Source organism: Hippocampus zosterae, chromosome 17 (assembly GCF_025434085.1).
Source record: "Hippocampus zosterae strain Florida chromosome 17, ASM2543408v3, whole genome shotgun sequence".
Lineage (NCBI taxonomy): Eukaryota > Metazoa > Chordata > Actinopteri > Syngnathiformes > Syngnathidae > Hippocampus > Hippocampus zosterae.
The window spans coordinates 17,598,130-17,623,747 of NC_067467.1; positions in this window are offsets into that span (position 1 = coordinate 17,598,130).

The window sequence follows — 25,618 nt, forward strand, 5'->3', positions numbered from 1 at the left end:
TATTTCCGCGGGCCGTGTTCCAACACTATTCACCCCGGCCAAGAGGCCTATTCCCCGGCCCGCACCCCGCCATTGAGACTGCACGGGAATTATTATTTTTTTATCTCTCAACCTGTCCAAGAGGCCTGCTGCCCGCCGCACTCGCCGCCGGGCCGGCCCGCACCCCGCCATTGAGACTGAACGGGGATTATTATTTTTTTTTAACTCGGCCTCCGGGCCGGGGCGGGCTTCGCCCCCGGTACCTCCAGCCGCTTCTATTTACGCGCGCCGCGTTCCAACATATTCACCCCGGCCAAGAGGCCTATTCCCCGGCCCGCACCCCGCCATTGAGACTGCATGGGAATTATTATTTTTTTATCTCTCAACCTGTCCAAGAGGCCTGCTGCCCGCCGCAATCGCCGCCGGGCCGGCCCGCACCCTGCCATTGAGACTGAACGGGAATTATTATTTTTTTATCTCTCAACCTGTCCAAGAGGCCTGCTGCCCGCCGCACTCGCCGCCGGGCCGGCCCGCACCCTGCCATTGAGACTGAACGGGGATTATTTATTTTTTTAACTTGGCCGCCGGCCCGGGGCGGGCATCGCCCCCGGTACCTCCAGCCGCTACTATTTCCGCGGGCCGTGTTCCAACACTATTCACCCCGGCCAAGAGGCCTATTCCCCGGCCCGCACCCCGCCATTGAGACTGCACGGGAATTATTATTTTTTTATCTCTCAACCTGTCCAAGAGGCCTGCTGCCCGCCGCAATCGCCGCCGGGCCCGCCCGCACCCTGCCATTGAGACTGAACGGGATTATTTATTTTTTTAACTTGGCCGCCGGGCCGGGGCGGGCATCGCCCCCGGTACCTCCAGCCGCTACTATTTCCGCGGGCCGTGTTCCAACACTATTCACCCCGGCCAAGAGGCCTATTCCCCGGCCCGCACCCCGCCATTGAGACTGCACGGGAATTATTATTTTTTTATCTCTCAACCTGTCCAAGAGGCCTGCTGCCCGCCGCACTCGCCGCCGGGCCGGCCCGCACCCCGCCATTGAGACTGGAACGGGGATTATTATTTTTTTTAACTCGGCCTCCGGGCCGGGGCGGGCTTCGCCCCCGGTACCTCCAGCTGCTTCTATTTACGCGCGCCGCGTTCCAACATATTCACCCCGGCCAAGAGGCCTATTCCCCGGCCCGCACCCCGCCATTGAGACTGCATGGGAATTATTATTTTTTTATCTCTCAACCTGTCCAAGAGGCCTGCTGCCCGCCGCAATCGCCGCCGGGCCGGCCCGCACCCTGCCATTGAGACTGAACGGGAATTATTATTTTTTTATCTCTCAACCTGTCCAAGAGGCCTGATGCCCGCCGCACTCGCCGCCGGGCCGGCCCGCACCCTGCCATTGAGACTGAACGGGGATTATTTATTTTTTTAACTTGTCCGCCGGGCCGGGACGGGCATCGCCCCCGGTACCTCCAGCCGCTACTATTTCCGCGGCCCGTGTTCCAACACTATTCACCCCGGCCAAGAGGCCTATTCCCCGGCCCGCACCCCGCCATTGAGACTTCACGGGAATTATTATTTTTTTATCTCTCAACCTGTCCAAGAGGCCTGCTGCCCGCCGCACTCGCCGCCGGGCCGGCCCGCACCCCGCCTTTGAGACTGAACGGGGATTATTATTTTTTTTAACTCGGCCTCCGGGCCGGGGCGGGCTTCGCCCCCGGTACCTCCAGCCGCTTCTATTTACGCGCGCCGCGTTCCAACATATTCACCCCGGCCAAGAGGCCTATTCCCCGGCCCGCACCCCGCCATTGAGACTACACGGGAATTATTATTTTTTTATCTCTCAACCTGTCCAAGAGGCCTGCTGCCCGCCGCACTCGCCGCCGGGCCGGCCCGCACCCCGCCATTGAGACTGAACGGGGATTATTATTTTTTTTAACTCGGCCTCCGGGCCGGGGCGGGCTTCGCCCCCGGTACCTCCAGCCGCTTCTATTTACGCGCGCCGCGTTCCAACATATTCACCCCGGCCAAGAGGCCTATTCCCCGGCCCGCACCCCGCCATTGAGACTGCATGGGAATTATTATTTTTTTATCTCTCAACCTGTCCAAGAGGCCTGCTGCCCGCCGCAATCGCCGCCGGGCCGGCCCGCACCCTGCCATTGAGACTGAACGGGATTATTTATTTTTTTAACTTGGCCGCCGGGCCGGGGCGGGCATCGCCCCCGGTACCTCCAGCCGCTACTATTTCCGCGGGCCGTGTTCCAACACTATTCACCCCGGCCAAGAGGCCTATTCCCCGGCCCGCACCCCGCCATTGAGACTGCACGGGAATTATTATTTTTTTATCTCTCAACCTGTCCAAGAGGCCTGCTGCCCGCCGCACTCGCCGCCGGGCCGGCCCGCACCCTGCCATTGAGACTGAACGGGGATTATTTATTTTTTTAACTTGGCCGCCGGGCCGGGGCGGGCATCGCCCCCGGTACCTCCAGCCGCTACTATTTCCGCGGGCCGTGTTCCAACACTATTCACCCCGGCCAAGAGCCCTATTCCCCGGCCCGCACCCCGCCATTGAGACTGCACGGGAATTATTATTTTTTTTATCTCTCAACCTGTCCAAGAGGCCTGCTGCCCGCCGCAATCGCCGCCGGGCCGGCCCGCACCCCGCCATTGAGACTGAACGGGGATTATTATTTTTTTTTAACTCGGCCTCCGGGCCGGGGCGGGCTTCGCCCCCGGTACCTCCAGCCGCTTCTATTTACGCGCGCCGCGTTCCAACATATTCACCCCGGCCAAGAGGCCTATTCCCCGGCCCGCACCCCGCCATTGAGACTGCATGGGAATTATTATTTTTTTATCTCTCAACCTGTCCAAGAGGCCTGCTGCCCGCCGCAATCGCCGCCGGGCCGGCCCGCACCCTGCCATTGAGACTGAACGGGAATTATTATTTTTTTATCTCTCAACCTGTCCAAGAGGCCTGCTGCCCGCCGCACTCGCCGCCGGGCCGGCCCGCACCCTGCCATTGAGACTGAACGGGGATTATTTATTTTTTTAACTTGGCCGCCGGCCCGGGGCGGGCATCGCCCCCGGTACCTCCAGCCGCTACTATTTCCGCGGGCCGTGTTCCAACACTATTCACCCCGGCCAAGAGGCCTATTCCCCGGCCCGCACCCCGCCATTGAGACTGCACGGGAATTATTATTTTTTTATCTCTCAACCTGTCCAAGAGGCCTGCTGCCCGCCGCAATCGCCGCCGGGCCGGCCCGCACCCCGCCATTGAGACTGAACGGGGATTATTTATTTTTTTAACTTGGCCGCAGGGGCGGGCATCGCCCCCGGTACCTCCAGCCGCTACTATTTCCGCGGGCCGTGTTCCAACACTATTCACCCCGGCCAAGAGAAATATTCCCCGGCCCGCACCCCGCCATTGAGACTGCACGGGAATTATTATTTTTTTATCTCTCAACCTGTCCAAGAGGCCTGCTGCCCGCCGCACTCGCCGCCGGGCCGGCCCGCACCCCGCCATTGAGACTGAACGGGGATTATTATTTTTTTTAACTCGGCCTCCGGGCCGGGGCGGGCTTCGCCCCCGGTACCTCCAGCCGCTTCTATTTACGCGCGCCGCGTTCCAACATATTCACCCCGACCAAGAGGCCTATTCCCCGGCCCGCACCCCGCCATTGAGACTGCATGGGAATTATTATTTTTTTATCTCTCAACCTGTCCAAGAGGCCTGCTGCCCGCCGCAATCGCCGCCGGGCCGGCCCGCACCCTGCCATTGAGACTGAACGGGAATTATTATTTTTTTATCTCTCAACCTGTCCAAGAGGCCTGCTGCCCGCCGCACTCGCCGCCGGGCCGGCCCGCACCCTGCCATTGAGACTGAACGGGGATTATTTATTTTTTTAACTTGGCCGCCGGCCCGGGGCGGGCATCGCCCCCGGTACCTCCAGCCGCTACTATTTCCGCGGGCCGTGTTCCAACACTATTCACCCCGGCCAAGAGGCCTATTCCCCGGCCCGCACCCCGCCATTGAGACTGCACGGGAATTATTATTTTTTTATTTCTCAACCTGTCCAAGAGGCCTGCTGTCCGCCGCAATCGCCGCTGGGCCCGCCCGCACCCTGCCATTGAGACTGAACGGGATTATTTATTTTTTTAACTTGGCCGCCGGGCCGGGGCGGGCATCGCCCCCGGTACCTCCAGCCGCTACTATTTCCGCGGGCCGTGTTCCAACACTATTCACCCCGGCCAAGAGGCCTATTCCCCGGCCCGCACCCCGCCATTGAGACTGCACGGGAATTATTATTTTTTTATCTCTCAACCTGTCCAAGAGGCCTGCTGCCCGCCGCACTCGCCGCCGGGCCGGCCCGCACCCCGCCATTGAGACTGGAACGGGGATTATTATTTTTTTTAACTCGGCCTCCGGGCCGGGGCGGGCTTCGCCCCCGGTACCTCCAGCTGCTTCTATTTACGCGCGCCGCGTTCCAACATATTCACCCCGGCCAAGAGGCCTATTCCCCGGCCCGCACCCCGCCATTGAGACTGCATGGGAATTATTATTTTTTTATCTCTCAACCTGTCCAAGAGGCCTGCTGCCCGCCGCAATCGCCGCCGGGCCGGCCCGCACCCTGCCATTGAGACTGAACGGGAATTATTATTTTTTTATCTCTCAACCTGTCCAAGAGGCCTGATGCCCGCCGCACTCGCCGCCGGGCCGGCCCGCACCCTGCCATTGAGACTGAACGGGGATTATTTATTTTTTTAACTTGTCCGCCGGGCCGGGACGGGCATCGCCCCCGGTACCTCCAGCCGCTACTATTTCCGCGGGCCGTGTTCCAACACTATTCACCCCGGCCAAGAGGCCTATTCCCCGGCCCGCACCCCGCCATTGAGACTTCACGGGAATTATTATTTTTTTATCTCTCAACCTGTCCAAGAGGCCTGCTGCCCGCCGCACTCGCCGCCGGGCCGGCCCGCACCCCGCCATTGAGACTGAACGGGGATTATTATTTTTTTTAACTCGGCCTCCGGGCCGGGGCGGGCTTCGCCCCCGGTACCTCCAGCCGCTTCTATTTACGCGCGCCGCGTTCCAACATATTCACCCCGGCCAAGAGGCCTATTCCCCGGCCCGCACCCCGCCATTGAGACTGCATGGGAATTATTATTTTTTTATCTCTCAACCTGTCCAAGAGCCCTGCTGCCCTGCCGCAATCGCCGCCGGGCCGGCCCGCACCCTGCCATTGAGACTGAACGGGGTTATTTATTTTTTTAACTTGGCCGCCGGGCCGGGGCGGGCATCGCCCCCGGTACCTCCAGCCGCTACTATTTCCGCGGGCCGTGTTCCAACACTATTCACCCCGGCCAAGAGGCCTATTCCCCGGCCCGCACCCCGCCATTGAGACTGCACGGGAATTATTATTTTTTTATCTCTCAACCTGTCCAAGAGGCCTGCTGCCCGCCGCAATCGCCGCCGGGCCGGCCCGCACCCTGCCATTGAGACTGAACGGGATTATTTATTTTTTTAACTTGGCCGCCGGGCCGGGGCGGGCATCGCCCCCGGTACCTCCAGCCGCTACTATTTCCGCGGGCCGTGTTCCAACACTATTCACCCCGGCCAAGAGGCCTATTCCCCGGCCCGCACCCCGCCATTGAGACTGCACGGGAATTATTATTTTTTTATCTCTCAACCTGTCCAAGAGGCCTGCTGCCCGCCGCAATCGCCGCCGGGCCGGCCCGCACCCCTCCATTGAGACTGAACGGGGATTATTTATTTTTTTAACTTGGCCGCAGGGGCGGGCATCGCCCCCGGTACCTCCAGCCGCTACTATTTCCGCGGGCCGTGTTCCAACACTATTCACCCCGGCCAAGAGGCCTATTCCCCGGCCCGCACCCCGCCATTGAGACTGCACGGGAATTATTATTTTTTTATCTCTCAACCTGTCCAAGAGGCCTGCTGCCCGCCGCACTCGCCGCCGGGCCGGCCCGCACCCCGCCATTGAGACTGAACGGGGATTATTATTTTTTTTAACTCGGCCTCCGGGCCGGGGCGGGCTTCGCCCCCGGTACCTCCAGCCGCTTCTATTTACGCGCGGCGCGCTCCAACATATTCACCCCGGCCAAGAGGCCTATTCCCCGGCCCGCACCCCGCCATTGAGACTGCATGGGAATTATTATTTTTTTATCTCTCAACCTGTCCAAGAGGCCTGCTGCCCGCCGCAATCGCCGCCGGGCCGGCCCGCACCCTGCCATTGATACTGAACGGGAATTATTATTTTTTTATCTCTCAACCTGTCCAAGAGGCCTGCTGCCCGCCGCACTCGCCGCCGGGCCGGCCCGCACCCTGCCATTGAGACTGAACGGGGATTATTTATTTTTTTAACTTGGCCGCCGGCCCGGGGCGGGCATCGCCCCCGGTACCTCCAGCCGCTACTATTTCCGCGGGCCGTGTTCCAACACTATTCACCCCGGCCAAGAGGCCTATTCCCCGGCCCGCACCCCGCCATTGAGACTGCACGGGAATTATTATTTTTTTATCTCTCAACCTGTCCAAGAGGCCTGCTGCCCGCCGCACTCGCCGCCGGACCGGCCCGCACCCCGCCATTGAGACTGGAACGGGGATTATTATTTTTTTTAACTCGGCCTCCGGGCCGGGGCGGGCTTCGCCCCCGGTACCTCCAGCCGCTTCTATTTACGCGCGCCGCGTTCCAACATATTCACCCCGGCCAAGAGGCCTATTCCCCGGCCCGCACCCCGCCATTGAGACTGCATGGGAATTATTATTTTTTTATCTCTCAACCTGTCCAAGAGGCCTGATGCCCGCCGCACTCGCCGCCGGGCCGGCCCGCACCCTGCCATTGAGACTGAACGGGGATTATTTATTTTTTTAACTTGTCCGCCGGGCCGGGACGGGCATCGCCCCCGGTACCTCCAGCCGCTACTATTTCCGCGGGCCGTGTTCCAACACTATTCACCCCGGCCAAGAGGCCTATTCCCCGGCCCGCACCCCGCCATTGAGACTTCACGGGAATTATTATTTTTTTATCTCTCAACCTGTCCAAGAGGCCTGCTGCCCGCCGCACTCGCCGCCGGGCCGGCCCGCACCCCGCCATTGAGACTGAACGGGGATTATTATTTTTTTTAACTCGGCCTCCGGGCCGGGGCGGGCTTCGCCCCCGGTACCTCCAGCCGCTTCTATTTACGCGCGCCGCGTTCCAACATATTCACCCCGGCCAAGAGGCCTATTCCCCGGCCCGCACCCCGCCATTGAGACTGCATGGGAATTATTATTTTTTTATCTCTCAACCTGTCCAAGAGGCCTGCTGCCCGCCGCAATCGCCGCCGGGCCGGCCCGCACCCTGCCATTGAGACTGAACGGGATTATTTATTTTTTTAACTTGGCCGCCGGGCCGGGGCGGGCATCGCCCCCGGTACCTCCAGCCGCTACTATTTCCGCGGGCCGTGTTCCAACACTATTCACCCCGGCCAAGAGGCCTATTCCCCGGCCCGCACCCCGCCATTGAGACTGCACGGGAATTATTATTTTTTTATCTCTCAACCTGTCCAAGAGGCCTGCTGCCCGCCGCAATCGCCGCCGGGCCGGCCCGCACCCTGCCATTGAGACTGAACGGGATTATTTATTTTTTTAACTTGGCCGCCGGGCCGGGGCGGGCATCGCCCCCGGTACCTCCAGCCGCTACTATTTCCGCGGGCCGTGTTCCAACACTATTCACCCCGGCCAAGAGGCCTATTCCCCGGCCCGCACCCCGCCATTGAGACTGCACGGGAATTATTATTTTTTTATCTCTCAACCTGTCCAAGAGGCCTGCTGCCCGCCGCAATCGCCGCCGGGCCGGCCCGCACCCCGCCATTGAGACTGAACGGGGATTATTTATTTTTTTAACTTGGCCGCAGGGGCGGGCATCGCCCCCGGTACCTCCAGCCGCTACTATTTCCGCGGGCCGTGTTCCAACACTATTCACCCCGGCCAAGAGGCCTATTCCCCGGCCCGCACCCCGCCATTGAGACTGCACGGGAATTATTATTTTTTTATCTCTCAACCTGTCCAAGAGGCCTGCTGCCCGCCGCACTCGCCGCCGGGCCGGCCCGCACCCCGCCATTGAGACTGAACGGGGATTATTATTTTTTTTAACTCTGCCTCCGGGCCGGGGCGGGCTACGCCCCCGGTACCTCCAGCCGCTTCTATTTACGCGCGCCGCGTTCCAACATATTCACCCCGGCCAAGAGGCCTATTCCCCGGCCCGCACCCCGCCATTGAGACTGCATGGGAATTATTATTTTTTTTATCTCTCAACCTGTCCAAGAGGCCTGCTGCCCGCCGCAATCGCCGCCGGGCCGGCCCGCACCCTGCCATTGAGACTGAACGGTAATTATTATTTTTTTATCTCTCAACCTGTCCAAGAGGCCTGCTGCCCGCCGCACTCGCCGCCGGGCCGGCCCGCACCCTGCCATTGAGACTGAACGGGGATTATTTATTTTTTTAACTTGGCCGCCGGGCCGGGGCGGGCATCGCCCCCGGTACCTCCAGCCGCTACTATTTCCGCGGGCCGTGTTCCAACACTATTCACCCCGGCCAAGAGGCCTATTCCCCGGCCCGCACCCCGCCATTGAGACTGCACGGGAATTATTATTTTTTTATCTCTCAACCTGTCCAAGAGGCCTGCTGCCCGCCGCACTCGCCGCCGGGCCGGCCCGCACCCCGCCATTGAGACTGAACGGGGATTATTATTTTTTTTAACTCTGCCTCCGGGCCGGGGCGGGCTACGCCCCCGGTACCTCCAGCCGCTTCTATTTACGCGCGCCGCGTTCCAACATATTCACCCCGGCCAAGAGGCCTATTCCCCGGCCCGCACCCCGCCATTGAGACTGCATGGGAATTATTATTTTTTTTATCTCTCAACCTGTCCAAGAGGCCTGCTGCCCGCCGCAATCGCCGCCGGGCCGGCCCGCACCCTGCCATTGAGACTGAACGGGAATTATTATTTTTTTATCTCTCAACCTGTCCAAGAGGCCTGCTGCCCGCCGCACTCGCCGCCGGGCCGGCCCGCACCCTGCCATTGAGACTGAACGGGGATTATTTATTTTTTTAACTTGGCCGCCGGGCCGGGGCGGGCATCGCCCCCGGTACCTCCAGCCGCTACTATTTCCGCGGGCCGTGTTCCAACACTATTCACCCCGGCCAAGAGGCCTATTCCCCGGCCCGCACCCCGCCATTGAGACTGCATGGGAATTATTATTTTTTTATCTCTCAACCTGTCCAAGAGGCCTGCTGCCGGCCGCAATCGCCGCCGGGCCGGCCCGCACCCTGCCATTGAGACTGAACGGGGATTATTTATTTTTTTAACTTGGCCGCCGGGCCGGGGCGGGCATCGCCCCCGGTACCTCCAGCCGCTACTATTTCCGCGGGCCGTGTTCCAACACTATTCACCCCGGCCAAGAGGCCTATTCCCCGGCCCGCACCCCGCCATTGAGACTGCACGGGAATTATTATTTTTTTATCTCTAAACCTGTCCAAGAGGCCTACTGCCCGCCGCAATCGCCGCCGGGCCGGCCCGCACCCTGCCATTGAGACTGAACGGGGATTATTTATTTTTTTAACTTGGCCGCCGGCCCGGGGCGGGCATCGCCCCCGGTACCTCCAGCCGCTACTATTTCCGCGGGCCGTGTTCCAACACTATTCACCCCGGCCAAGAGGCCTATTCCCCGGCCCGCACCCCGCCATTGAGACTGCATGGGAATTATTATTTTTTTATCTCTCAACCTGTCCAAGAGGCCTGCTGCCCGCCGCAATTGCCGCCGGGCCGGCCCGCACCCTGCCATTGAGACTGAACGGGAATTATTATTTTTTTATCTCTCAACCTGTCCAAGAGGCCTGCTGCCCGCCGCACTCGCCGCCGGGCCGGCCCGCACCCCGCCATTGAGACTGAACGGGGATTATTATTTTTTTTAACTCGGCCTCCGGGCCGGGGCGGGCTTCGCCCCCGGTACCTCCAGCCGCTTCTATTTACGCGCGCCGTTCCAACATATTCACCCCGGCCAAGAGGCCTCTTCCCCGGCCACACTCGTCCGCCGGGCCGGCCCGCACCCCGCCATTGAGACTGCACGGGAATTATTATTTTTTTATCTCTCAACCTGTCCAAGAGGCCTGCTGCCCGCCGCACTCGCCGCCGGGCCGGCCCGCACCCCGCCATTGAGACTGAACGGGGATTATTATTTTTTTTAACTCTGCCTCCGGGCCGGGGCGGGCTTCGCCCCCGGTACCTCCAGCCGCTTCTATTTACGCGCGCCGCGTTCCAACATATTCACCCCGGCCAAGAGGCCTCTTCCCCGGCCACACTCGTCCGCCGGGCCGGCCCGCACCCCGCCATTGAGACTGCACGGGAATTATTATTTTTATATCTCTCAACCTGTCCAAGAGGCCTGCTGCCCGCCGCAATCGCCGCCGGGCCGGCCCGCACCCTGCCATTGAGACTGAACGGGATTATTTATTTTTTTAACTTGGCCGCCGGGCCGGGGCGGGCATCGCCCCCGGTACCTCCAGCCGCTACTATTTCCGCGGGCTGTGTTCCAACACTATTCACCCCGGCCAAGAGGCCTATTCCCCGGCCCGCACCCCGCCATTGAGACTGCATGGGAATTATTATTTTTTTATCTCTCAACCTGTCCAAGAGGCCTGCTGCCCGCCGCAATCGCCGCCGGGCCGGCCCGCACCCTGCCATTGAGACTGAACGGGGATTATTTATTTTTTTAACTTGGCCGCCGGGCCGGGGCGGGCATCGCCCCCGGTACCTCCAGCCGCTACTATTTCCGCGGGCTGTGTTCCAACACTATTCACCCCGGCCAAGAGGCCTATTCCCCGGCCCGCACCCCGCCATTGAGACTGCATGGGAATTATTATTTTTTTATCTCTCAACCTGTCCAAGAGGCCTGCTGCCCGCCGCAATCGCCGCCGGGCCGGCCCGCACCCTGCCATTGAGACTGAACGGGGATTATTTATTTTTTTAACTTGGCCGCCGGGCCGGGGCGGGCATCGCCCCCGGTAACTCCAGCCGCTACTATTTCCGCGGGCCGTGTTCCAACACTATTCACCCCGGCCAAGAGGCCTATTCCCCGGCCCGCACCCCGCCATTGAGACTGCACGGGAATTATTATTTTTTTATCTCTCAACCTGTCCAAGAGGCCTGCTGCCCGCCGCACTCGCCGCCGGGCCGGCCCGCACCCTGCCATTGAGACTGAACGGGGATTATTTATTTTTTTAACTTGGCCGCCGGCCCGGGGCGGGCATCGCCCCCGGTACCTCCAGCCGCTACTATTTCCGCGGGCCGTGTTCCAACACTATTCACCCCGGCCAAGAGGCCTATTCCCCGGCCCGCACCCCGCCATTGAGACTGCACGGGAATTATTATTTTTTTATCTCTCAACCTGTCCAAGAGGCCTGCTGCCCGCCGCACTCGCCGCCGGGCCGGCCCGCACCCCGCCATTGAGACTGAACGGGGATTATTATTTTTTTTAACTCGGCCTCCGGGCCGGGGCGGGCTTCGCCCCCGGTACCTCCAGCCGCTTCTATTTACGCGCGCCGCGTTCCAACATATTCACCCCGGCCAAGAGGCCTATTCCCCGGCCCGCACCCCGCCATTGAGACTGCATGGGAATTATTATTTTTTTATCTCTCAACCTGTCCAAGAGGCCTGCTGCCCGCCGCAATCGCCGCCGGGCCGGCCCGCACCCTGCCATTGAGACTGAACGGGAATTATTATTTTTTTATCTCTCAACCTGTCCAAGAGGCCTGCTGCCCGCCGCACTCGCCGCCGGGCCGGCCCGCACCCTGCCATTGAGACTGAACGGGGATTATTTATTTTTTTAACTTGGCCGCCGGCCCGGGGCGGGCATCGCCCCCGGTACCTCCAGCCGCTACTATTTCCGCGGCCCGTGTTCCAACACTATTCACCCCGGCCAAGAGGCCTATTCCCCGGCCCGCACCCCGCCATTGAGACTGCACGGGAATTATTATTTTTTTATCTCTCAACCTGTCCAAGAGGCCTGCTGCCCGCCGCAATCGCCGCCGGGCCGGCCCGCACCCTGCCATTGAGACTGAACGGGGATTATTTATTTTTTTAACTTGGCCGCCGGGCCGGGGCGGGCATCGCCCCCGGTACCTCCAGCCGCTACTATTTCCGCGGGCCGTGTTCCAACACTATTCACCCCGGCCAAGAGGCCTATTCCCCGGCCCGCACCCCGCCATTGAGACTGCACGGGAATTATTATTTTTTTATCTCTCAACCTGTCCAAGAGGCCTGCTGCCCGCCGCACTCGCCGCCGGGCCGGCCCGCACCCCGCCATTGAGACTGAACGGGGATTATTATTTTTTTTAACTCGGCCTCCGGGCCGGGGCGGGCTTCGCCCCCGGTACCTCCAGCCGCTTCTATTTACGCGCGCCGCGTTCCAACATATTCACCCCGGCCAAGAGGCCTATTCCCCGGCCCGCACCCCGCCATTGAGACTGCATGGGAATTATTATTTTTTTATCTCTCAACCTGTCCAAGAGGCCTGCTGCCCGCCGCAATCGCCGCCGGGCCGGCCCGCACCCTGCCATTGAGACTGAACGGGAATTATTATTTTTTTTATCTCTCAACCTGTCCAAGAGGCCTGCTGCCCGCCGCACTCGCCGCCGGGCCGGCCCGCACCCTGCCATTGAGACTGAACGGGATTATTTATTTTTTTAACTTGGCCGCCGGCCCGGGGCGGGCATCGCCCCCGGTACCTCCAGCCGCTACTATTTCCGCGGGCCGTGTTCCAACACTATTCACCCCGGCCAAGAGGCCTATTCCCCGGCCCGCACCCCGCCATTGAGACTGCACGGGAATTATTATTTTTTTTATCTCTCAACCTGTCCAAGAGGCCTGCTGCCCGCCGCACTCGCCGCCGGGCCGGCCCGCACCCCGCCATTAAGACTGAACGGGGATTATTATTTTTTTTAACTCGGCCTCCGGGCCGGGGCGGGCTTCGCCCCCGGTACCTCCAGCCGCTTCTATTTACGCGCGCCGCGTTCCAACATATTCACCCCGGCCAAGAGGCCTATTCCCCGGCCCGCACCCCGCCATTGAGACTGCATGGGAATTATTATTTTTTTATCTCTCAACCTGTCCAAGAGGCCTGCTGCCCGCCGCAATCGCCGCCGGGCCGGCCCGCACCCTGCCATTGAGACTGAACGGGAATTATTATTTTTTTATCTCTCAACCTGTCCAAGAGGCCTGCTGCCCGCCGCACTCGCCGCCGGGCCGGCCCGCACCCTGCCATTGAGACTGAACGGGGATTATTTATTTTTTTAACTTGTCCCCGGGCGGGGGCGGGCATCGCCCCCGGTACCTCCAGCCGCTACTATTTCCGCGGGCCGTGTTCCAACACTATTCACCCCGGCCAAGAGGCCTATTCCCCGGCCCGCACCCCGCCATTGAGACTGCATGGGAATTATTATTTTTTTATCTCTCAACCTGTCCAAGAGGCCTGCTGCCCGCCGCAATCGCCGCCGGGCCGGCCCGCACCCTGCCATTGAGACTGAACGGGGATTATTTATTTTTTTAACTTGGCCGCCGGGCCGGGGCGGGCATCGCCCCCGGTACCTCCAGCCGCTACTATTTCCGCGGGCCGTGTTCCAACACTATTCACCCCGGCCAAGAGGCCTATTCCCCGGCCCGCACCCCGCCATTGAGACTACACGGGAATTATTATTTTTTTATCTCTCAACCTGTCCAAGAGGCCTGCTGCCCGCCGCACTCGCCGCCGGGCCGGCCCGCACCCCGCCATTGAGACTGAACGGGGATTATTATTTTTTTTAACTCGGCCTCCGGGCCGGGGCGGGCTTCGCCCCCGGTACCTCCAGCCGCTTCTATTTACGCGCGCCGCGTTCCAACATATTCACCCCGGCCAAGAGGCCTATTCCCCGGCCCGCACCCCGCCATTGAGACTGCATGGGAATTATTATTTTTTTATCTCTCAACCTGTCCAAGAGGCCTGCTGCCCGCCGCAATCGCCGCCGGGCCGGCCCGCACCCTGCCATTGAGACTGAACGGGATTATTTATTTTTTTAACTTGGCCGCCGGGCCGGGGCGGGCATCGCCCCCGGTACCTCCAGCCGCTACTATTTCCGCGGGCCGTGTTCCAACACTATTCACCCCGGCCAAGACGCCTATTCCCCGGCCCGCACCCCGCCATTGAGACTGCACGGGAATTATTATTTTTTTATCTCTCAACCTGTCCAAGAGGCCTGCTGCCCGCCGCACTCGCCGCCGGGCCGGCCCGCACCCCGCCATTAAGACTGAACGGGGATTATTATTTTTTTTAACTCGGCCTCCGGGCCGGGGCGGGCTTCGCCCCCGGTACCTCCAGCCGCTTCTATTTACGCGCGCCGCGTTCCAACATATTCACCCCGGCCAAGAGGCCTATTCCCCGGCCCGCACCCCGCCATTGAGACTGCATGGGAATTATTATTTTTTTATCTCTCAACCTGTCCAAGAGGCCTGCTGCCCGCCGCAATCGCCGCCGGGCCGGCCCGCACCCTGCCATTGAGACTGAACGGGATTATTTATTTTTTTAACTTGGCCGCTGGGCCGGGGCGGGCATCGCCCCCGGTACCTCCAGCCGCTACTATTTCCGCGGGCCGTGTTCCAACACTATTCACCCCGGCCAAGAGGCCTATTCCCCGGCCCGCACCCCGCCATTGAGACTGCACGGGAATTATTATTTTTTTATCTCTCAACCTGTCCAAGAGGCCTGCTGCCCGCCGCACTCGCCGCCGGGCCGGCCCGCACCCTGCCATTGAGACTGAACGGGGATTATTTATTTTTTTAACTTGGCCGCCGGGCCGGGGCGGGCATCGCCCCCGGTACCTCCAGCCGCTACTATTTCCGCGGGCCGTGTTCCAACACTATTCACCCCGGCCAAGAGCCCTATTCCCCGGCCCGCACCCCGCCATTGAGACTGCACGGGAATTATTATTTTTTTTATCTCTCAACCTGTCCAAGAGGCCTGCTGCCCGCCGCAATCGCCGCCGGGCCGGCCCGCACCCTGCCATTGAGCCTGAACGGGGATTATTTATTTTTTTAACTTGGCCGCCGGGCCGGGGCGGGCATCGCCCCCGGTACCTCCAGCCGCTACTATTTCCGCGGGCCGTGTTCCAACACTATTCACCCCGGCCAAGAGGCCTATTCCCCGGCCCGCACCCCGCCATTGAGACTGCACGGGAATTATTATTTTTTTATCTCTCAACCTGTCCAAGAGGCCTGCTGCCCGCCGCACTCGCCGCCGGGCCGGCCCGCACCCCGCCATTGAGACTGAACGGGGATTATTATTTTTTTTTAACTCGGCCTCCGGGCCGGGGCGGGCTTCGCCCCCGGTACCTCCAGCCGCTTCTATTTACGCGCGCCGCGTTCCAACATATTCACCCCGGCCAAGAGGCCTATTCCCCGGCCCGCACCCCGCCATTGAGACTGCATGGGAATTATTATTTTTTTATCTCTCAACCTGTCCAAGAGGCCTGCTGCCCGCCGCAATCGCCGCCGGGCCGGCCCGCACCCTGCCATTGAGACTGAACGGGAATTATTATTTTTTTATCTCTCAACCTGTCCAAGAGGCCTGCTGCCCGCCGCACTCGCCGCCGGGCCGGCCCGCACCCTGCCATTGAGACTGAACGGGGATTATTTATTTTTTTAACTTGGCCGCCGGCCCGGGGCGGGCATCGCCCCCGGTACCTCCAGCCGCTACTATTTCCGCGGGCCGTGTTCCAACACTATTCACCCCGGCCAAGAGGCCTATTCCCCGGCCCGCACCCCGCCATTGAGACTGCACGGGAATTATTATTTTTTTATCTCTCAACCTGTCCAAGAGGCCTGCTGCCCGCCGCAATCGCCGCCGGGCCGGCCCGCACCCCGCCATTGAGACTGAACGGGGATTATTTATTTTTTTAACTTGGCCGCAGGGGCGGGCATCGCCCCCGGTACCTCCAGCCGCTACTATTTCCGCGGGCCGTGTTCCAACACTATTCACCCCGGCCAAGAGAAATATTCCCCGGCCCGCACCCCGCCATTGAGACTGCACGGGAATTATTATTTTTTTATCTCTCAACCTGTCCAAGAGGCCTGCTGCCCGCCGCACTCGCCGCCGGGCCGGCCCGCACCCCGCCATTGAGACTGAACGGGGATTATTATTTTTTTTAACTCGGCCTCCGGGCCGGGGCGGGCTTCGCCCCCGGTACCTCCAGCCGCTTCTATTTACGCGCGCCGCGTTCCAACATATTCACCCCGGCCAAGAGGCCTATTCCCCGGCCCGCACCCCGCCATTGAGACTGCATGGGAATTATTATTTTTTTATCTCTCAACCTGTCCAAGAGGCCTGCTGCCCGCCGCAATCGCCGCCGGGCCGGCCCGCACCCTGCTATTGAGACTGAACGGGAATTATTATTTTTTTATCTCTCAACCTGTCCAAGAGGCCTGCTGCCCGCCGCACTCGCCGCCGGGCCGGCCCGCACCCTGCCATTGAGACTGAACGGGGATTATTTATTTTTTTAACTTGGCCGCCGGCCCGGGGCGGGCATCGCCCCCGGTACCTCCAGCCGCTACTATTTCCGCGGGCCGTGTTCCAACACTATTCACCCCGGCCAAGAGGCCTATTCCCCGGCCCGCACCCCGCCATTGAGACTGCACGGGAATTATTATTTTTTTATCTCTCAACCTGTCCAAGAGGCCTGCTGCCCGCCGCAATCGCCGCCGGGCCCGCCCGCACCCTGCCATTGAGACTGAACGGGATTATTTATTTTTTTAACTTGGCCGCCGGGCCGGGGCGGGCATCGCCCCCGGTACCTCCAGCCGCTACTATTTCCGCGGGCCGTGTTCCAACACTATTCACCCCGGCCAAGAGGCCTATTCCCCGGCCCGCACCCCGCCATTGAGACTGCACGGGAATTATTATTTTTTTATCTCTCAACCTGTCCAAGAGGCCTGCTGCCCGCCGCACTCGCCGCCGGGCCGGCCCGCACCCCGCCATTGAGACTGGAACGGGGATTATTATTTTTTTTAACTCGGCCTCCAGGCCGGGGCGGGCTTCGCCCCCGGTACCTCCAGCTGCTTCTATTTACGCGCGCCGCGTTCCAACATATTCACCCCGGCCAAGAGGCCTATTCCCCGGCCCGCACCCCGCCATTGAGACTGCATGGGAATTATTATTTTTTTATCTCTCAACCTGTCCAAGAGGCCTGCTGCCCGCCGCAATCGCCGCCGGGCCGGCCCGCACCCTGCCATTGAGACTGAACGGGAATTATTATTTTTTTATCTCTCAACCTGTCCAAGAGGCCTGATGCCCGCCGCACTCGCCGCCAGGCCGGCCCGCACCCTGCCATTGAGACTGAACGGGGATTATTTATTTTTTTAACTTGTCCGCCGGGCCGGGACGGGCATCGCCCCCGGTACCTCCAGCCGCTACTATTTCCGCGGGCCGTGTTCCAACACTATTCACCCCGGCCAAGAGGCCTATTCCCCGGCCCGCACCCCGCCATTGAGACTTCACGGGAATTATTATTTTTTTATCTCTCAACCTGTCCAAGAGGCCTGCTGCCCGCCGCACTCGCCGCCGGGCCGGCCCGCACCCCGCCATTGAGACTGAACGGGGATTATTATTTTTTTTAACTCGGCCTCCGGGCCGGGGCGGGCTTCGCCCCCGGTACCTCCAGCCGCTTCTATTTACGCGCGCCGCGTTCCAACATATTCACCCCGGCCAAGAGGCCTATTCCCCGGCCCGCACCCCGCCATTGAGACTGCATGGGAATTATTATTTTTTTATCTCTCAACCTGTCCAAGAGCCCTGCTGCCCTGCCGCAATCGCCGCCGGGCCGGCCCGCACCCTGCCATTGAGACTGAACGGGATTATTTATTTTTTTAACTTGGCCGCCGGGCCGGGGCGGGCATCGCCCCCGGTACCTCCAGCCGCTACTATTTCCGCGGGCCGTGTTCCAACACTATTCACCCCGGCCAAGAGGCCTATTCCCCGGCCCGCACCCCGCCATTGAGACTGCACGGGAATTATTATTTTTTTATCTCTCAACCTGTCCAAGAGGCCTGCTGCCCGCCGCAATCGCCGCCGGGCCGGCCCGCACCCTGCCATTGAGACTGAACGGGATTATTTATTTTTTTAACTTGGCCGCCGGGCCGGGGCGGGCATCGCCCCCGGTACCTCCAGCCGCTACTATTTCCGCGGGCCGTGTTCCAACACTATTCACCCCGGCCAAGAGGCCTATTCCCCGGCCCGCACCCCGCCATTGAGACTGCACGGGAATTATTATTTTTTTATCTCTCAACCTGTCCAAGAGGCCTGCTGCCCGCCGCAATCGCCGCCGGGCCGGCCCGCACCCCTCCATTGAGACTGAACGGGGATTATTTATTTTTTTAACTTGGCCGCAGGGGCGGGCATCGCCCCCGGTACCTCCAGCCGCTACTATTTCCGCGGGCCGTGTTCCAACACTATTCACCCCGGCCAAGAGGCCTATTCCCCGGCCCGCACCCCGCCATTGAGACTGCACGGGAATTATTATTTTTTTATCTCTCAACCTGTCCAAGAGGCCTGCTGCCCGCCGCACTCGCCGCCGGGCCGGCCCGCACCCCGCCATTGAGACTGAACGGGGATTATTATTTTTTTTAACTCGGCCTCCGGGCCGGGGCGGGCTTCGCCCCCGGTACCTCCAGCCGCTTCTATTTACGCGCGGCGCGCTCCAACATATTCACCCCGGCCAAGAGGCCTATTCCCCGGCCCGCACCCCGCCATTGAGACTGCATGGGAATTATTATTTTTTTATCTCTCAACCTGTCCAAGAGGCCTGCTGCCCGCCGCAATCGCCGCCGGGCCGGCCCGCACCCTGCCATTGATACTGAACGGGAATTATTATTTTTTTATCTCTCAACCTGTCCAAGAGGCCTGCTGCCCGCCGCACTCGCCGCCGGGCCGGCCCGCACCCTGCCATTGAGACTGAACGGGGATTATTTATTTTTTTAACTTGGCCGCCGGCCCGGGGCGGGCATCGCCCCCGGTACCTCCAGCCGCTACTATTTCCGCGGGCCGTGTTCCAACACTATTCACCCCGGCCAAGAGGCCTATTCCCCGGCCCGCACCCCGCCATTGAGACTGCACGGGAATTATTATTTTTTTATCTCTCAACCTGTCCAAGAGGCCTGCTGCCCGCCGCAATCGCCGCCGGGCCGGCCCGCACCCTGCCATTGAGACTGAACGGGATTATTTATTTTTTTAACTTGGCCGCCGGGCCGGGGCGGGCATCGCCCCCGGTACCTCCAGCCGCTACTATTTCCGCGGGCCGTGTTCCAACACTATTCACCCCGGCTAAGAGGCCTATTCCCCGGCCCGCACCCCGCCATTGAGACTGCACGGGAATTATTATTTTTTTATCTCTCAACCTGTCCAAGAGGCCTGCTGCCCGCCGCACTCGCCGCCGGACCGGCCCGCACCCCGCCATTGAGACTGGAACGGGGATTATTATTTTTTTTAACTCGGCCTCCGGGCCGGGGCGGGCTTCGCCCCCGGTACCTCCAGCCGCTTCTATTTACGCGCGCCGCGTTCCAACATATTCACCCCGGCCAAGAGGCCTATTCCCCGGCCCGCACCCCGCCATTGAGACTGCATGGGAATTATTATTTTTTTATCTCTCAACCTGTCCAAGAGGCCTGATGCCCGCCGCACTCGCCGCCGGGCCGGCCCGCACCCTGCCATTGAGACTGAACGGGGATTATTTATTTTTTTAACTTGTCCGCCGGGCCGGGACGGGCATCGCCCCCGGTACCTCCAGCCGCTACTATTTCCGCGGGCCGTGTTCCAACACTATTCACCCCGGCCAAGAGGCCTATTCCCCGGCCCGCACCCCGCCATTGAGACTTCACGGGAATTATTATTTTTTTATCTCTCAACCTGTCCAAGAGGCCTGCTGCCCGCCGCACTCGCCGCCGGGCCGGCCCGCACCCCGCCATTGAGACTGAACGGGGATTATTATTTTTTTTAACTCGGCCTCCGGGCCGGGGCGGGCTTCGCCCCCGGTACCTCCAGCCGCTTCTATTTACGCGCGCCGCGTTCCAACATATTCACCCCGGCCAAGAGGCCTATTCCCCGGCCCGCACCCCGCCATTGAGACTGCATGGGAATTATTATTTTTTTATCTCTCAACCTGTCCAAGAGGCCTGCTGCCCGCCGCAATCGCCGCCGGGCCGGCCCGCACCCTGCCATTGAGACTGAACGGGATTATTTATTTTTTTAACTTGGCCGCCGGGCCGGGGCGGGCATCGCCCCCGGTACCTCCAGCCGCTACTATTTCCGCGGGCCGTGTTCCAACACTATTCACCCCGGCCAAGAGGCCTATTCCCCGGCCCGCACCCCGCCATTGAGACTGCACGGGAATTATTATTTTTTTATCTCTCAACCTGTCCAAGAGGCCTGCTGCCCGCCGCAATCGCCGCCGGGCCGGCCCGCACCCCGCCATTGAGACTGAACGGGGATTATTATTTTTTTTAACTCGGCCTCCGGGCCGGGGCGGGCTTCGCCCCCGGTACCTCCAGCCGCTTCTATTTACGCGCGCCGCGTTCCAACATATTCACCCCGGCCAAGAGGCCTATTCCCCGGCCCGCACCCCGCCATTGAGACTGCATGGGAATTATTATTTTTTTATCTCTCAACCTGTCCAAGAGGCCTGCTGCCCGCCGCAATCGCCGCCGGGCCGGCCCGCACCCTGCCATTGAGACTGAACGGGAATTATTATTTTTTTATCTCTCAACCTGTCCAAGAGGCCTGCTGCCCGCCGCACTCGCCGCCGGGCCGGCCCGCACCCTGCCATTGAGACTGAACGGGGATTATTTATTTTTTTAACTTGGCCGCCGGCCCGGGGCGGGCATCGCCCCCGGTACCTCCAGCCGCTACTATTTCCGCGGGCCGTGTTCCAACTCTATTCACCCCGGCCAAGAGGCCTATTCCCCGGCCCGCACCCCGCCATTGAGACTGCATGGGAATTATTATTTTTTTATCTCTCAACCTGTCCAAGAGGCCTGCTGCCCGCCGCAATCGCCGCCGGGCCGGCCCGCACCCTGCCATTGAGACTGAACGGGGATTATTTATTTTTTTAACTTGGCCGCCGGGCCGGGGCGGGCATCGCCCCCGGTACCTCCAGCCGCTACTATTTCCGCGGGCCGTGTTCCAACACTATTCACCCCGGCCAAGAGGCCTATTCCCCGGCCCGCACCCCGCCATTGAGACTGCACGGGAATTATTATTTTTTTATCTCTCAACCTGTCCAAGAGGCCTGCTACCCGCCGCAATCGCCGCCGGGCCGGCCCGCACCCTGCCATTGAGACTGAACGGGGATTATTTATTTTTTTAACTTGGCCGCCGGGCCGGGGCGGGCATCGCCCCCGGTACCTGCCCGCCGCAATCGCCGCCGGGCCGGCCCGCACCCTGCCATTGAGACTGAACGGGGATTATTTATTTTTTTAACTTGGCCGCCGGGCCGGGGCGGGCATCGCCCCCGGTACCTCCAGCCGCTACTATTTCCGCGGGCCGTGTTCCAACACTATTCACCCCGGCCAAGAGGCCTATTCCCCGGCCCGCACCCCGCCATTGAGACTGCACGGGAATTATTATTTTTTTATCTCTCAACCTGTCCAAGAGGCCTGCTGCCAGCCGCACTCGCCGCCTGGCCGTTCCGCACCCCGCCATTGAGACTGAACGGTGATTATTATTTTTTTTTAATCGGCCTCCGGGCCGGGGCGGGCTTCGCCCCCGGTACCTCCAGCCGCTTCTATTTACGCGCGCCGCGTTCCAACATATTCACCCCGGCCAAGAGGCCTCTTCCCCGGCCACACTCGTCCGCCAGGCCGGCCCGCACCCCGCCATTGAGACTGCACGGGAATTATTATTTTTATATCTCTCAACCTGTCCAAGAGGCCTGCTGCCCGCCGCAATCGCCGCCGGGCCGGCCCGCACCCTGCCATTGAGACTGAACGGGGATTATTTATTTTTTTAACTTGGCCGCTGGGCCGGGGCGGGCATCGCCCCCGGTACCTCCAGCCGCTACTATTTCCGCGGGCCGTGTTCCAACACTATTCACCCCGGCCAAGAGGCCTATTCCCCGGCCCGCACCCCGCCATTGAGACTGCACGGGAATTATTATTTTTTTATCTCTCAACCTGTCCAAGAGGCCTGCTGCCCGCCGCACTCGCCGCCGGGCCGGCCCGCACCCCGCCATTGAGACTGAACGGGGATTATTATTTTTTTTAACTCTGCCTCCGGGCCGGGGCGGGCTACGCCCCCGGTACCTCCAGCCGCTTCTATTTACGCGCGCCGCGTTCCAACATATTCACCCCGGCCAAGAGGCCTATTCCCCGGCCCGCACCCCGCCATTGAGACTGCATGGGAATTATTATTTTTTTTATCTCTCAACCTGTCCAAGAGGCCTGCTGCCCGCCGCACTCGCCGCCGGGCCGGCCCGCACCCTGCCATTGAGACTGAACGGGAATTATTATTTTTTTATCTCTCAACCTGTCCAAGAGGCCTGCTGCCCGCCGCACTCGCCGCCGGGCCGGCCCGCACCCTGCCATTGAGACTGAACGGGGATTATTTATTTTTTTAACTTGGCCGCCGGGCCGGGGCGGGCATCGCCCCCGGTACCTCCAGCCGCTACTATTTCCGCGGGCCGTGTTCCAACACTATTCACCCCGGCCAAGAGGCCTATTCCCCGGCCCGCACCCCGCCATTGAGACTGCATGGGAATTATTATTTTTTTATCTCTCAACCTGTCCAAGAGGCCTGCTGCCGGCCGCAATCGCCGCCGGGCCGGCCCGCACCCTGCCATTGAGACTGAACGGGGATTATTTATTTTTTTAACTCCTCCGCCGGGCCGGGGCGGGCATCGCCCCCGGTACCTCCAGCCGCTACTATTTCCGCGGGCCGTGTTCCAACACTATTCACCCCGGCCAAGAGGCCTCTTCCGCCGGGCCGGCCCGCACCCCGCCATTGAGACTGCACGGGAATTATTATTTTTTTATCTCTCAACCTGTCCAAGAGGCCTGCTGCCCGCCGCACTCGCCGCTGGGCCGGCCCGCACCCCGCCATTGAGACTGAACGGGGATTATTATTTTTTTTAACTCGGCCTCCGGGCCGGGGCGGGCTTCGCCCCCGGTACCTCCAGCCGCTTCTATTTACGCGCGCCGCGTTCCAACATATTCACCCCGGCCAAGAGGCCTCTTCCCCGGCCACACTCGTCCGCCGGGCCGGCCCGCACCCCGCCATTGAGACTGCACGGGAATTATTATTTTTATATCTCTCAACCTGTCCAAGAGGCCTGCTGCCCGCCGCAATCGCCGCCGGGCCGGCCCGCACCCTGCCATTGAGACTGAACGGGGATTATTTATTTTTTTAACTTGGCCGCCGGGCCGGGGCGGGCATCGCCCCCGGTACCTCCAGCCGCTACTATTTCCGCGGGCTGTGTTCCAACACTATTCACCCCGGCCAAGAGGCCTATTCCCCGGCCCGCACCCCGCCATTGAGACTGCATGGGAATTATTATTTTTTTATCTCTCAACCTGTCCAAGAGGCCTGCTGCCCGCCGCACTCGCCGCCGGGCCGGCCCGCACCCCGCCATTGAGACTGAACGGGGATTATTATTTTTTTTAACTCGGCCTCCGGGCCGGGGCGGGCTTCGCCCCCGGTACCTCCAGCCGCTTCTATTTACGCGCGCCGCGTTCCAACATATTCACCCCGGCCAAGAGGCCTATTCCCCGGCCCGCACCCCGCCATTGAGACTGCATGGGAATTATTATTTTTTTATCTCTCAACCTGTCCAAGAGGCCTGCTGCCCGCCGCAATCGCCGCCGGGCCGGCCCGCACCCTGCCATTGAGACTGAACGGGAATTATTATTTTTTTATCTCTCAACCTGTCCAAGAGGCCTGCTGCCCGCCGCACTCGCCGCCGGGCCGGCCCGCACCCTGCCATTGAGGCTGAACGGGGATTATTTATTTTTTTAACTTGGCCGCCGGCCCGGGGCGGGCATCGCCCCCGGTACCTCCAGCCGCTACTATTTCCGCGGGCCGTGTTCCAACTCTATTCACCCCGGCCAAGAGGCCTATTCCCCGGCCCGCACCCCGCCATTGAGACTGCATGGGAATTATTATTTTTTTATCTCTCAACCTGTCCAAGAGGCCTGCTGCCCGCCGCACTCGCCGCCGGGCCGGCCCTCACCCCGCCATTGAGACTGAACGGGGATTATTATTTTTTTTAACTCGGCCTCCGGGCCGGGGCGGGCTTCGCCCCCGGTACCTCCAGCCACTTCTATTTACGCGCGCCGCGTTCCAACATATTCACCCCGGCCAAGAGGCCTCTTCCCCGGCCACACTCGTCCGCCGGGCCGGCCCGCACCCCGCCATTGAGACTGCACGGGAATTATTATTTTTTTATCTCTCAACCTGTCCAAGAGGCCTGCTGCCCGCCGCACTCGCCGCCGGGCCGGCCCGCACCCCGCCATTGAGACTGAACGGGGATCATTATTTTTTTTAACTCGGCCTCCGGGCCGGGGCGGGCTTCGCCCCCGGTACCTCCAGCCGCTTCTATTTACGCGCGCCGCGTTCCAACATATTCACCCCGGCCAAGAGGCCTATTCCCCGGCCCGCACCCCGCCATTGAGACTGCATGGGAATTATTATTTTTTTATCTCTCAACCTGTCCAAGAGGCCTGCTGCCCGCCGCAATCGCCGCCGGGCCGGCCCGCACCCTGCCATTGAGACTGAACGGGAATTATTATTTTTTTATCTCTCAACCTGTCCAAGAGGCCTGCTGCCCGCCGCACTCGCCGCCGGGCCGGCCCGCACCCTGCCATTGAGACTGAACGGGGATTATTTATTTTTTTAACTTGGCCGCCGGCCCGGGGCGGGCATCGCCCCCGGTACCTCCAGCCGCTACTATTTCCGCGGGCCGTGTTCCAACTCTATTCACCCCGGCCAAGAGGCCTATTCCCCGGCCCGCACCCCGCCATTGAGACTGCATGGGAATTATTATTTTTTTATCTCTCAACCTGTCCAAGAGGCCTGCTGCCCGCCGCAATCGCCGCCGGGCCGGCCCGCACCCTGCCATTGAGACTGAACGGGGATTATTTATTTTTTTAACTCGGCCTCCGGGCCGGGGCGGGCTTCGCCCCCGGTACCTCCAGCCACTTCTATTTACGCGCGCCGCGTTCCAACATATTCACCCCGGCCAAGAGGCCTCTTCCCCGGCCACACTCGTCCGCCGGGCCGGCCCGCACCCCGCCATTGAGACTGCACGGGAATTATTATTTTTTTATCTCTCAACCTGTCCAAGAGGCCTGCTGCCCGCCGCACTCGCCGCCGGGCCGGCCCGCACCCCGCCATTGAGACTGAACGGGGATTATTATTTTTTTTAACTCGGCCTCCGGGCCGGGGCGGGCTTCGCCCCCGGTACCTCCAGCCGCTTCTATTTACGCGCGCCGCGTTCCAACATATTCACCCCGGCCAAGAGGCCTATTCCCCGGCCCGCACCCCGCCATTGAGACTGCATGGGAATTATTATTTTTTT